The sequence below is a fragment of the Danio aesculapii genome, chromosome 19 (genome assembly GCF_903798145.1).
Source record: "Danio aesculapii chromosome 19, fDanAes4.1, whole genome shotgun sequence".
NCBI classification, from domain to species: Eukaryota; Metazoa; Chordata; class Actinopteri; order Cypriniformes; family Danionidae; genus Danio; species Danio aesculapii.
In genome coordinates, this window is record NC_079453.1 from 12,551,968 (window position 1) to 12,557,750 (window position 5,783).

Sequence of the window (5,783 nt, forward strand, 5' to 3'; positions counted from 1 at the left end):
CAGAAATATTCCAGTATGACCTCTTTTCTCCTTAAATTTTTTCAGCTCACTATACACTGTAAAAAAATGTCATTTGTTGCTTGTTCAAACTACTTATTTAAAATGGGTTGAAACAACACAATTCTTAAGGGTTTTATGGGGTACAGTGATGTATAGTATTGAAGTATAACTATTTCACTACTGTACTTAAGTACTAAAAGGCTGTATCTGTACTCTACTGGAGTACTGTTTTATTCTCCTACTTCCACTTTTACTTCTGTACATGTTTTCGAGGATTTTTATACTTTTACTCCGATAGATTTTTTTATGTGCTGCATAGTTACTCATTACAATTATGAAAATGTTACGAATCATTCCAAACCCACATTATCACTGCCAGAGCAGCAGATGGCTCTGTCACAGGTTTGAAGATGCTGGCTTGTCATCATTCAGATTATCAAAGAAGACAGCGCTGCCTACCTGCATTGAGAGCACTTTAGTTTGTTTTGACATGGAAAACCCAGAAATTACACTTTCAACTGCGATGAGGAAAAAGGCCTCCCGTGGCCCTATTTAGAGTCCATGTTTGCATTTATTGGAGTAAAAGACAGTTCATATAGTATACTCTGCCTCCCGAAAGATTGAGAAATAATAGCCTTCAAAAATTCACCATCGAATTTGAAGCAACATATCAAGTTAAGATAAAAATAATATAATACACAAAACACAGCAGTTTGAGCTATCCGTAAGCGCTAGATAAGTTAGCTACTTGCGGTTCATAACATGTTGCCATCATAAAGGCTGTGTCACGCTGAATGGTGTATATATATATATATACATATATATACATATATATACATATATATATATATACATATATATATATATATATACATATATATATATATATATATATATATATATATATATATATATATACATATATATATATATATATATATATATATACATTTATATACATATATATACACATACATATATATACATATATACACATATATACACATAAATACATATATATATATATATACACATATATATACATATATACACATATATACATATATATATATATATATATATATATATATATATATATATATATATATATATAGAAAATATATATATATATATAATATATAAAAACTATAAATCGTAAACCATGTTTCTTTTCGTTCTGCTTAATCATGTTTACTGCTTTTTTAAATAACTTCTTGAGTGAGTACAATTTGCATAATTATAAAAATTAAGTATATATATATATATATATATATATATATATATATATATATATATATATATATATATATATATATACATTTATATACATATATATACACATACATATATATACAGATATACACATATAATACACATAAATACATATATATATATATACACACATATATACATATTTATACACATACATATATATACATATATACATATATACACATATATACATATATATATATATATATATATAGAAAAAAAAAAAATATATATATAATATATAAAAACTATAAATCGTAAACCATGTTTCTTTTCGTTCTGCTTAATCATGTTTACTGCTTTTTAAATAACTTCTTGAGTGAGTACAATTTGCATAATTATAAAAATTAAGTAACTAATCACTTTTTACAGTGTATTTGCCAGATATCACGGTGTATCATTTAAAGCATATACACTTAATAAATAAATTTTGCTGCTTGTTCAAACTACTTATTTAAAATGAGCTGAATCAACGCAATTCTTGAGGGTTTTAAATTTCTTTTTTTATGTCACTTTATGTTTATTTCACTTTATTTGTAAATGCAATACAGTAACTTAACAATCCAAAATCAAACAAAAAGTGCTTCAGGGGAAATTAATGTGTCGGTGCTCTTAGGGTAGGGATGCATAAAGATAAACCACAAAATTAAAAGTCCAAGCCATTTTTTTTTTTGAAAGCCTTTATTAACGTGGCTATACCTTTAAAACTGCACCTATGCGATTCAGAAAACCCTTGCCTTTATCAGGGTAACGATTAAGTTAACTTAATCGATTTGTATTGGGACAACATGAAGAAATTGTGTTGAACCAAGCATTTTTTACAGAATAGAAACTTTTATATTGTTTCAAGCACATAACAATAATTAAATTAATTATAAATAAGTATGGCATAAAAAGTAAAAAAAAAAAACTGTCATTTAAGAAAAGAAGAAAATACTGAAATTCAAATAACCATAAAATATGAAATCACACAACTGCCTTATTTAGATTTCTCAACATGTTGCTTGTGATTACTTGTTCATCCTCCTGAAAGTTTACCGTATTAATCAGCGATTTCAAATTATGAATCCTTCGTCTTGCAGACGGAAATACACAAAGACGACCTCTTACTTAACTGCGATTCACTAGTCACCGTCTCAAATAATGACTTCCTGTGATGCACAAACGCACACACAGGAGCAGAGTGTGAATTCCGTTTTCGTCACAGCTTTTTTCATCTCTAATCTGCTTGTCAGTGAGTAATGGAATGTAAAGAATGCTGGAGAGAGAAAGAGAGAGTGAGTGACTGAAAATGAGAGTGAGTGGAAAACACTTTATCGCATTTATTTTCCAGAGTATCTATGAGTGTGGTTAATGTTAGGACTTCACTCTCACTTCAATATGTGTTACTGTATGTGCACAAACACACACACAATTCAATACACAAAGGCATTAATACATGATGAAAGATGTTTCTACTAGTTGGTTTTGGTAACACTTTACAATAACAGTACATGAATAATGACGTATTAATATGTAAACTAAACATTACTATATTATGAATTATTGAGGAGTTAAGTCATGCGCTAGTCATGAACTAACTTTAACTACAACATGAGTTCATGAGTAAATAACGGCTACCGTAATTACTTGTTAGTACATGTTGTTAATTAATGTGTTAATTAACTTTTAAGTTTAAGCTAAATGTAACCAACATGAACTGTCATGTTACTCATGAGCTGTTATAATTATGTCATGACTTTACTTGAAGGGGCACATCACCATTAACTTATCCTTAACTACTCATGAGTGTTTAAACTGTTCATGCGTATGTTGACAGAACACTTTTGGGTAACACTTTAGGTCACAGTTCATGATACTAACAAACCCCTAACTAACACTACTAGCTTAATAAACTACTAATTAGCTGTTTATTAATAGTTAGTAAGGTAGTCGTTGGGTTTAGGTATTAGACGGGATTAGGGATGAATAATAAGATCATACTTTATAACTACTAATCAACATTTCACGTCTTAAAAAAAATAGGCAGCTTATAAGCTAGTAGTTAATAGCGTGAGTTGTGACCTAAACTAAAGTGTTACCCACTTTTCTATTGTTATTCAGTCTAAACGCACTAGACAGACGTGCATAAGGAGTTCAAGAGTAGTTAATAATGAGTTAATGATGGTGTGCCCCTCCAAGTAAAGTCATGATATAATTATACATTAACATGTCATGAGTTCATGATGGTTTAATTAAGCATTAACTATTGCGGTAATTAATACATTAACAATTAAGCATGTACTAATAAGTAATTAAGGTCGTTATTCACTCATGAACTCAATTAACTCATCATTAGTTCATAATAAAGTAATGTTTATTTTACATCATTACTCATGTACTGTTATTGTTAGGTGTTACCTGCTGTAGGTTTTTATTTGTTTTAGTGTCTCATTTATGGAAGACAATTAACCATGATTTTGTAGTGTATTATTTATAGTAAAACTGTAGGTATACTAATATTAATTAACACATTAGTATAGCTATAAATTACTATTAATATATATATATATATATATAATATGGTTGATGTATGGTTAGTGTAGCAAAACCATGGCTAATTTGTGGTGGGCATATAGCTGGAGTACAGAAACCTTGATTAATTGTCGCAAGTGTTGTCTGATACAATATGAAGACATTTATGTTTATTATTCAGAACTGTTACTGTTATGCCATCTCATGATTTTGAGAAATGTCGACTTGTATGTGGTCATATTCTGAAGGCATTTTTAACACGTTTCTAGCATATTTTGCATGTTGATTCTAGAATTTGTTAGCGTCCTAATAATAGGTGCGAGAATGTTTTATGGAATTACAATCATGCAATCAGCATAGATAGATAGATAGATAGATAGATAGATAGATAGATAGATAGATAGATAGATAGATAGATAGATAGATAGATAGATAGATAGATAGATAGATATGCTATATAATAGTATGCTACTGTATATAACAGTAAAACCATACTATTGTGAGATACAAAAATAAAGCAAAATATCATAAATACACAACCAAATTCAGAATTCTTAGCATCATTATTTCAGTCTTAAGGGTCTAATGACTCTTAAAGGGTCATGAGACACCAAAACACATTTTTTTTGAGCTGTTGACAGTCATATATGTGTGTCACGCTGCTAAAAACACTATTAGGACACATATATTTCACAAATAAGTGAAAATTGGTTGTTTTTGTGTTATTTCCAGAAAATTCGTTCGTCCGGTTTGAAAATAAATTTTTAAGCTATGCCACGGCGATTAGATCAGTGTGTAAATTTCAGCATGGAGACTGGATGTCTGTACCGGTGTACAATAGCCGCATTTCCACTATCGGGCCAGTGCGAGCCAGGGCTTTAATCGGGCCAGGCCGGGCCAATAGCCCGGGAGGTTGAGAAATGAGGCCAAAATCATGTCGCGTTTCCACTGTCGGGCTAGCCGCTCGCAGCGCGTCACGCAAACACCGCCCCCAGAACGTCCCCCGAATCAAACGTCACACAACCCGCCCACTTCAGCGGGAACAAAAAACTCAAATTATAACCACAAACACAACCTGGCATCACTACGAGAGCTGGAAGATAGAGAACACCGAAGCGATTGCTTTTTTACTGTTTGTGGTCTGTTGGTGTAAGGCCAGACAGCGATCCCTGGATAAGGACATTCGAGTTCGGCGGCATTTACTTCGAACACAGATTTTTTTCTTCTTCTTAGTGAGTTGATCAAGCGCGATAGCAAAACAAATGTAAGGGAAGAAAGCATCTTGTCTCCTCTTTACCTGACAGGAAAACTCCGCCTTTGTACGTAACCTCGCCCCGAAGGCCCAGTTGGCCCTCCTTGGCCCAAGGTATTCGGCGGGCCGAAAAAGGCCGGACGCTGGCCCCAAGGAAGCCCCGCTTTGGCCCGATTACGCCCCGGAAGTGATAGTGGAAACGCGACTGGCCTTGGCTCGCCCTGGCTCGCTCGCTTTAGGCGCGATAGTGGAAACGCGGCTAATGTGACGCGTTTGAGTGTGCAGCTTTCATTCATGAGAGACTTGGTTCAAACCAATCAGCGTGCTCTATTGTGTATGAGGTGCAACTTCATTAATATGCTTGATAGCTTCGAAGACTGTTTTTACCTGTTACAGTGTTCAGACGACAAAGAGCATGAAATGTTCCTGAATGAAACTGAAAATGCCAAACTGCAGTTAAAGTTGACAAATTAAGAATTTAACAAATAATTTGATTACTGATGTCTATGTAAACGTAGTCACTGTCTTTCTCTTCTCCACGTTGTTTTGCCTCTGCGAAAGTCAGCACGTGCTCAAACTGAAACTCCCATTTTTATGCAAATTCTTCCCTCTTTCGCCACTCGACACTCCAACCTAAGCAGAGCGGGACTCACCCACTTTCCTGACGTTTTTCAAACGTTTTTCATGGGGTTCATGGCCCTTTAAGAAATTATTTGATGCTTAAAAACATTCATTCTCATTGTCA